General features: G+C 36.6%; 1 protein-coding gene across 21 annotated transcripts in view; it reads right to left on the bottom strand.

The window, feature by feature from the left end:
• Nucleotides 1-9,963, bottom strand: part of Grip1 (glutamate receptor interacting protein 1) — a 666,343-nt gene that overhangs the window by 107,468 nt on the left and 548,912 nt on the right. The window lies entirely within an intron of this gene.

The following is a 9,963-nucleotide window of genomic DNA, read 5'->3' as shown; positions in this document are numbered from 1 at the left end:
TTTAATACATATTAAATATATATTAAAAAAATACATACGTATGCATAAAATATCCTTGTCCAGACCCTTATGATGCTTACAGTTTGATGAAGCTTCCAAAAAGGTTAGTTTACCAACAAATTAACATTATAATTGAGATGATTATTGAAAAGAAAAAGGAAGGGTTCCCTGAGGAAGTAAAACAGGAGACCTAAGCTACACAGGGTTTCAGGGAAGGTAGTTTTCTCCAAGGAAGTGTGACATTTAGACTGAGATCTTAAAGGACATGTACAAAAAACTAGGTGACGAGTTTGTTTGCACACATGCAAGGTTGGAGAATCCCTTCTTAGGCAGAGGAACAGAACTTGCAAAGTCCTTGAGGGCAGGAGCCCAGTATATGGGAGGAGCTTAAAAAAGAGGACCTTGAAAATCTAAGGGCAGAGGTCAACCCGGACCCTGGAAGGTGGAGATAGGGGAGGCTGTTCTAGGGTAAGGCCTGTAGGGCTTCACAGGCAAGGGGTGGCTGTAGTGAGATGACATAAAATGGGAGGGACAGACTCAACTCATGCTCTGTTCAGGCCTGTGTGAGCATGAGTTTGCACGGAAGTGGTGTGAAGGGTGGAGACAGACAGAAGGCCGGAGGTGACTTCTGTTCTTTGGGGGAGATGGAGTCTGTGAGGGAGAGGCATAAAGAAGTGGGTGGAAAGCAAAAATGGAGACTAGCAGGCTGGAGAGGGAGGAGTCAGAACCTGTGTTAGGACCTAGCTTGAGTAGGGAAGGGAAACAAAGGGTGTCCCAGGCTTTTTGTTTGGAAACTGCTCCATGGAGGCACTATTGCCCGAGAAGGGGAAAATAGTAGAGAAAAGAGTCTCAGAGAAAAAAAGAGTTCAGTTCCAAACACTTAACTTTCAGAATTATCTTGTGAATGTGACATTTAAACTGCTCTTATTGGTTAAATTGCTTTTAAGCAAAGATTCTGGCATTTTGATTTTCTTATTTTCTTCTTAGACAAGTTATTTTATTCCCTCTGATTCCTTAAATTGGAATCCTGAGGCTTATCTCTTAAGGTAAAAATACAAGGAGATGGTGTTTTTAAAATGAGTATTATAGGCACTAGGTAAAATGGAAGTTATTATTACTGTAATCTGCTAATAGCAATGTAAGGTAGAGAAAACACTGAGATTTGACTTTGGTATTTATAGATTGTGTCAACAGGCAAAAAAAAAATGTACCTTAGATTTCTATTTTTAAAACTAGCCTAATATCCTATTTCCTACATCACAAGGGATATTAACTCCAACATTTGTGATTTATTCTTGAACTTACAGGTCCTATTCATAAGTGATGATAAGCCTTAGAATGAAAGGTTCTTTGTGTGAAAGGAAGAGAAAATTAGGACTATTTATAGTTTGTGACTACAGGAACTCTGAAAAAACAATAATGTAAATAGGTGCAGGTTTTATATGTCAATTTGAAAGAATATATTTTATAAAACAATGTGGTAAAGAGAATATTGAACTGGGGGAAGGTCTTACTTAAAAGCAGTCTCATGTATGTTCACTAAGAATGAAATAGAAAGTTCACTAAGATGTTCAAATTATAATTACAAAGTTCTTATATAATATTCTAGACATGTAACCTTCAACATTCAACGTTAAATGCATGATGACCATGAAGCTTACAATATTCTATATTTTTTTTTTTTTTTAGAAAATGGAATTTGTTAGCTTAAATTGCAAATGAATTCACTGTCCTTGTGTGAACTGGCCTACTACTGTAGAAGTTGTGTTCTTCCATTAATCAGAAAGTGCCAGAGACTCCTGTGGTCAACACAGAGAACACAGCACTTTGGCCTTTCTCAATGTAGCCTGGTTTCCTAAACTGGTTATTTATTATGAGGGTAAAACAGGATGAAGTTTGGGAAAGTGCACCATGAACAGAAAGTGCTCTAAATATATGCTAGTTATTTTGAATATCATTAAATTTAGGGAAAAGATAGGCTCCATATTAAATACTCCTCATTCCTTTATTCATTCAGCCAAGAGGTAAATGACATCTGGTGTCTGGGACCCTAAAGAGGAAACAGAATGGATTTGAAACAGTCTCTGTCCTTGAGGAGTTTATGAATTCATAGAGGAAACAGAGTTGCAGCTAGACTTCGACACTGAATGTGATGAAGACTATAAAGTCATGTAAAAAAATCAGTATTGGTATTAAAAGGATAGAAGGCTTTCTTCCAGCTGGATTTACAAGTTTATCTTCAAGAAACAGGAATAAAATGGAAAGGTTGTCATAACAAAGTAAGAAAGCTCATAATAGCAATGACAAAACATTAATAAAAAGATATTTTTTAAAATTTCTCTGTGTTCCAGTTGCTTTAAATCTATGAACAACTTTAATTACTAGAGTAGCCACAGGAAGGAGCTACTATGACTAACCCCATTGAACAAATGGAAAAATGGAGGCTTAGAAACATCACACATCTAGTAAGTTCCAGAGAAAGGATTCAAACCTGGGTCTTCTTAATCACTGCACTACTATGCCTCCAAATAGGATGAAAACCACAAACACACACACATGAATAAACCTGGGTTATGAATCATTAAGTGCATGTGTGGCTGACGTGCAACAGAAGTGCAACTTGGAGAGGTCGGCCAGGGAAAGCTCAGAGTCTTACTGTCAGAATAAAAATTCTAAACTTTATTTTATGGCTAACAGGGGCATGTCCAAAAAGAGATGATGGTGGAAATTGTGGGAATAGATGTCAAGTTGTAAGAGAGTGTTTTCAGGGACAAGAAAGATGAGGAGGCTGATGGAAGAATTTTTGAATAGATAACTTGCATTTTACTTGTTTTAAAATAAATCAATTCTGTAGAAGAGGTGGCCTGTGTAACAGTCAATCACTCAATTTTCCTTGTGTCTGACTCTATTAGATGCATGGTGGTTTCAAGTGGGATTCTGGCTGAGCCATGGTGCCTCCATAGAGATCAGAGGAAAGTCTGCTGGTTTTCCCATTTCCTGTTTTATTGCTATCAACAAAGTATCTTTAGGTAATGGAAACTAGGATGCAGAGTATTGGTGTATTCTCAATGAAATTTACATTAAAATTATGATCTCAATGTATTTCTGAGAATTCACCATTGAGAAATTCTTTGCTTATCTTAAAAATAAACCAGAGGGTCTTTACCAAAATGCTGTGACCTCCAGACCTCAAGACAGTTTCAGGATGTTTCCATCATTATAACTGCAGTTATAAAGACTGGCAGGTATAAGGTCTAGGATGAGCAGGGAGATTACAGTGGGTATGATTATAATGAGTGATTGCATTCTCCTGAATTATTCAGCAGGGGCATCTGGTAGCTACTTTCACTGTTGAAGCCACAGAGAAAAGTAGTAATAGAGTGTATTCCCTTAGTAGTATGACTGTTGGAGTTAACCTGAAATTTTATTCTAAAAAAAAAAATGATTTTACTACATAGTAAATACTTAAGTAACTGCTATTGTGCAAAGACAGCTAAAATATGTGGTAAAGAGAATAGTTGCATGTTTGACAGAGAATCCTGCAAACTTTTGTTTCTTTGTAATTTATATGCTATGTTATACATGAGAACAGCTAATGGAAGGTACAGAGAACAATAATTTCTCTCTAGTGAAAGATTAAAGTTCATTTTACAAAAAGGAGTATGAAGTTAGTATATAGCTACAGGGACAGGTAATCTTCATAAGTAGTTTGGTGTCAGTCTATAAAAGATGACCACACACTGACCTTATGATCAACAGAAATGCCTGCCTGCTACTGTTCTCAAAAGGAAAAGCCATTTTAGTCTACCCAATACACGTACATGACCTCAAAGAAACTTACCCCGCAGAGAGACTGCCCCCGACAGAGTTGTCAGCTTTTCATCTTTCTAAAATATGTTAAAATTAAAGGGCTAATTTTCCCCTTAAAGAACATATTTAATTTTAGAAGCATCATATATGGTCTGAAAATGAGAGAGTTTTAAGCAACTTTCCATTAATTTCTTAAATGTCTCAGAATGCCAAGATCAAAATCCTTACAGTTAATGGCTTCACAGCAGCACTCTGGCCTTGTGCCTGTGATAGGGATGTTGAGAAGTAATCTTTGGAAAATTTGTAACTGTCATGGGACTGTTGGGATTGATGTGATTAACAAGGAAATGACCAGCTTTCTCTTTTTAGATAGTTTAGCTAAAACTATAAACTTTAGCTGTAACCACCTCAAATGGGTTTAAACTAGAGTTAAATATTACTTTAAAATATTTTTCTTTATAACATTTCTGTTAGTGATTAACAGTTACATCAATGAAAAAAAAAGTAGCAGAGATAGCTTCTCAAATCTTTTAAGAGAATTTATTAAATTCAAAGAGAGAGAATAGTAGTATCACCTCTGAGATGATCCTCTGCTCTCCTCATGTTATAAATGTGGAGTAGTGGTCCAAAAGGCTTGAGGGACCTTTCTGATTCTATCACAAAGGGTACCACCTAAACTACAATCAGTTGGTCCTTAAGGGATAATCTGCAGGTTGAATCATCAATCTATGTTATTTGTACTCTGATACCATTATTCATCACCTTAGCTTCTACACCTAAGCTTCTGACAGCTCCTGAATAGTATTCTACAAGATTTTACATTCTTTTGGTGTTACTCAAGCATTAAATAAAAAGTTTAGGAATATCTCTTACACTAAAATCCAAATTACTTTAGAGGCCCAGAAACTAACAACTAATGTAATAGGCAGAGCTTCAAGACATGTCTGCCCCCTCCTAAAGCCCAAAGACAGGAGCGGATGTGACAAACCTTCTCCTGCTGGAATGCAGAACCTTAGGAGGCTCGGGAGAAGGGTTGAGAGAGAGCCCACACTAGTGCCCATGAGCTAAGCTGTGCATCCCAGTTCTTGTCTCTGTTGCTCTGTCACAAATCTTCACATTCCTCCCAGAAGCCCTCAATTACCTGTTTTGGGAAACATGAGGGTTGGCAGAGAAGAATGTGGACAATTGAGAATAGAATCTCCAGTTGAGACCTTCTTTCTGAGCGACTATGCCCATCAGACTGTCTGGAGCTAAGCTGGCTGAAACTTCAGGAATCACTTAATGCCCGAGGGGACAGGTAAAACATGGACTTGCTGTTGGTGTCAGGGAAATGACTTGAACAAACTGGAAAGAACATCTCTGATCCAAAAAACCAGCATGAGATTCAACTCAGGCCAATGGTTGTATTGGTTCCAGTAATGTGAAACTGTTAAGAGTAACCAGATATTTAGACGTATTATTATTATTTTTTAATACAAATGCATTTTACTCTGGAACTTTACATCTTCCATCACAAATGAATTTACTTTTTATAAAAAGAAATTTTCAAGTCAGGATTTAAGAATTATTGTACTTAGTTGAACCTGAGTGTCCACATGGCCATGCAAGATGGTTACCTGTCCTGTGAACTATGCATTACCATCCTCAAGTTACAAGTTGAGGAAATTGAAGTTCACTGAGGCAGAATGTCTTGCCCAAGGCTATACACTTAGAAAGCTGTGACTTCAGTCTGATTTGCAGGCTTCTTTTTCTCAGTCCACCACTTAAATGCCAGTTTTCCTAAGTTTCAGTTTTGAGCTCAGCCCGTTTTTTTCTTCTCCTTCAATATACTTCTTCAAGGTAGTTTCTGATGTAATAAATCTGAAACTTTACAACTTTTCATTCTGCCTCTTTTTGTTACTTTCTTCTTCATATCTCATAGAACATTGAAAATCAAATTATGCAATTTGTTGTTTTCAACAGTCCCTAAGATTGCCTCCTACCCTACACTGCCTATTTCAGTAGTACCAGGGTACCTAGCAGGAAACCTCTGCCATCCTACTTGATTCAGTACATGTAGACTGATCATCTCCTGCTGTCCTTGACGCACATCTCATCCTTCCTCTTCCTATAGTTTTAAATGTTGAAAAATGACTCTGACTTTTCAAAAACAGTTTGAAGACCAAAGAATACGTGTCCTGTGGCCACACCCTCCACAATTTGCTCCCTATGCTATAGGGTATGAAACCATGGATTAATATGCGCAGTTGTAGGGAAAAGAGATACAGTGACAGTAAAAGGATCATAAGGGTTTTATTTTTCAAAATGTGCATGTGAAATTTTTCAACTAGTGCATAGGTAATTCAGTTTGAGAGCCCAGCTCTCAAACTGAATTACCTATGCACTAGTTCTTTGGACTAGAGGCTCTGGAGTGCCTCTTGAATCTCTAGATGGATATAATTACATGTGTCATCACATGTACCTGTAGTACTCAGGTACAAAATATAAGAGATCACAATGTTCTTGTCCACTGAGGTTGGGTCAAACTTTAAAATCCTTAACATAGTGCTTCAGCTGGCCACTGTCATTTAATCAGAGCTGACATCAAAATGGAAAATTATTGATTTTCTCTATTCTAGATGCACCCCATTTATAATGAATACAGTTTTGAGATGTTGTATCAGTTTATTTGTTCAAGAATATTCAGGGAAAGATGATACAACATGCAGCAACTGATGTAAGGGTAAAAGGAAACCTCCAAAGGTATTCACTCATTTATTTAATAAATGTAACTGAGAGCTTATGCCAGACACTTTGCTAGGTACTGAAGTGAGTAGCTGATCATTTCTACAAAGTTGTTTTAGACTTCTAACAGCTGACAATTCTTTCTAGTCTGCTCTTGTATCTTCTTGGCTTCAGTAGGTAATCCTTGTGGTATATAGAATTTCTGAATTCATTCCCCAAAGATTCTACAACCTAACCTCAGAATCCTGTCAATAAGATTCTGTTTCACTGTTGAAGTGTATCATGTTATATGGCATAACTGATCATTAAGGAAGAGCAATTGTCTGGGTGGACATAATATAATGAAATGACTTCTTAAAAAGAGAACTTACTCCAGTTAGCGGTAGAACAGGAAGGTAGGAGAGGGAATCAGAGAGATTTTAAATGTGGGAAACCTCAATACACCCATTCCTGCTTGAAGATGGAGTAGGACATGTAAGAAAGGTGTGGGTGGTTGTGACTGACAGCCAGCAAAGAGATGAGGACCTTAGAACTTCAATTCCCAGGAGCCTGATTCTGCTAATACTGTGAATCAGCTCAGAGGTGAATTCTTTTCCAGAGCCTCTGGGTAAGGGCTTAGCCTGCTGCCACCTTGCCTATCTCACCTACACAGCTGTGAGATAATAAAGGGCATTGTTTATAGCCACCAAGTTTGTGGTGTTTTGCTACACAGCAATAGAAAATGAATACAGTCTAAAATCCAATGGCATCATCTACTTGAATGCTGGAGAGCAAACGAGGTAAAGTTTTATATCCTCTTCTAGATTTCTGCATGTCTAATACTTGAAAAAAATTTTCCTAAAACAACCTGGTGAAGTTTTTTTGGAACATTATATTTATATCTCCCCAAATTGGCACTTATTTTACATTTAGTAGTTACGGTTAGTTTGTAACACATATTAACCAAAAAAAGTGCTTGTGTTTGCAAAATATAAATCATACTAACCAATAACTACAATACAGTTTCTGACAGAAAAAAATGGATCAAAAGAATTGAATAGACACATCATAAAGAATATGGCCTATACTGAAAAGGAGTTCAACATACTTATCCATCTGGTAAACATATATTAAAACCATAAAGAACTACCACCACACACCCATTACAATGATTAAAGTGAAAAAGACTGACGATACCAAGTGCTGACGGTGTGGAGGAAGCAAAACTGTTAATGGAGTGCCAACTGCTACCACCACTTTGAAAACCTTGTGGGTCTCTACCAAAATTGAGCATACATGTGACTTATGGCCTATATTATGGTTTGGATCTAGAAAAACCCCCAAAGCCCACTAAGGGCTTAGTTCCCAGTCTGGTGCTACTGGGAGATGGCAGAGACTTTAAGAGATAGAGTCTAGTGGGAGGCTACTGAGTCACTGGCAATATGCCATGAAAAGGATGTGGGACCCCGATCATTTCCTCTCCTCTTTCACATCCTGGCCTGAGGTGGGCAGCTTCGTTCCACCATGCACTCTCTGCCATGATGTGCTGCTTTCCCATAGGTCTTGTAGCAATGAGGCCAACTGATCATGACTAGAACTCTAAACTGTGAGCCAAAATAAGCCTTTCTCTTTATTTTATTATTTTTTAAAATATTTTCTTTTAGTTGTAGATGGACACAATACCTTTATTTTATTTATTTATTTTTATGTGGTACTGAAGATTGAACCCAGTGGCTCACATGTGCTAGGCAAGAGCTCCACCAATGAGCCACAACCCTGGTCCCCTTTTCTCTATTAGAAGTCGACTTATCTTGGGTATTTGTAATGGAAAGTTAACACAGTCTAGAAATTCCACTCCTAGGTATGATCTGACAAAAGTATATACGTAGTTTACCAGAAGACATATATTAGAATGCTTATAATAACATTATTTCAGAAATCTCAGACTGGACTATATTTAAATGACCATCAACAGGAAGGTATTCAAAATTGTTATATACAATAGAATACTATACAATAATAGTAATGAACTCTGACTATTGGCCATGATGTGAGTGCATCTCACAAACATAATGTGGGTAAAAGAATCAAGACACCAAAGAAATGTGCCATATGATTCAATTTATATAGAACTTAAAGCTCAGCAAAATAAAGTTCTGGTTTAACAAGTCAAAATAAAGGTTACATTTTGGGAACAGAGCGGGTAGCGATTGGGAGGAGGCATGGTGGGACTTTTGGTGATAATAATTATGTTCTATTTCCTGATCTGAATGGAGAATACACAAATGGAAATTTAACAAGCTGTGTAAATAAGATTTCAGCACTTTTCTATCTGTGTTGCACCGTAATACAAAAGTAAATTTAAAGCATGCCCTATTCTAAACTAGCAAAATAAAAGTTAAAGAAAAAGCATACTGTTTTCTAATTTAGGGAAATTCCTTACTCACATATGATAAGTGGCTCTGAGTTTGTATTTGTAAAAAGGAATGATGTAGGTGACAGTAAAGAGTATTCTACAAAAATTCATTTTTTTTATATAAAAAAGGAGAACGAATAGAACATCTAACTTTTATCTTAGAAAACCAACACTCTAAATAAAAGACTATTGCTATTTAAAGACAATAGGCTTTTTATGGAACCCTCTGGTCTTCCACTTATGATATTTTCTAGGAAGAACATGTGTTATGTTATAAGTACTTCGGCAGGCCTTGAAAACTCCTTTTGCTTTACGGAGATTATTTTAAAGAAATCAATGAAGAAAATACAAAAAGTGCTAATTTACTCTTGGGACTTGGGATTGAAAATTCACTTATGGAAGTTTCATATCTTGATCTTAACATTCCAAAAGAGTAAAATGCAAAGCATAGCCTAAATCCAGTTGTGGTGATACAAATAGATCTATATGTTTCATTATAACAGATCTATAATAGATCTATATGTTTTATTATATATTCATATCTTTTGAGGGCTTATCACATTTAAATCCATCCTTGATAAAACAATGACTTGGAAATGACTATTTTCTGTTTGCTCAGAATTCAATACCTATGAGGAAGGACTATCTATGTAATGGGGACAAAGATGTCAAAACCCTATGGCATTTTTTTAAAATACATTTTTTTTTTCAGTTGTAGATGGACACAATACCTTTGTAAAAATTTTATTTATTTTTTATGTGGTGCTGGGGATTGAACACATGTGCCTGGCAAGTGCTCTACCACTGAGCTACATACAACCCCAGCCCACTCAGGTGCATTTTTAGAGAAAGGTTTTTGCTTTTATTTTTCCAGTATCTTTCATTTTGCTTGCTGGTACCGTCAAAGTAAACATAAGGAAATGTTCGAAGATGAGTAGAGAAAGTGACAATTAAAGGGAGAGTCAGAAACTTAGAGGAATTCAGAAACATACAATAGGTAGATTCAGAAGTGTTATGATTTTAGGATTTGTGAT

The sequence above is a fragment of the Ictidomys tridecemlineatus genome, chromosome 6 (assembly GCF_052094955.1).
Source record: "Ictidomys tridecemlineatus isolate mIctTri1 chromosome 6, mIctTri1.hap1, whole genome shotgun sequence".
Classification (NCBI taxonomy): Eukaryota; Metazoa; Chordata; class Mammalia; order Rodentia; family Sciuridae; genus Ictidomys; species Ictidomys tridecemlineatus.
Note: the sequence above shows the minus strand (reverse complement) of the source record. Positions and strands in the feature narration are given on the sequence as shown.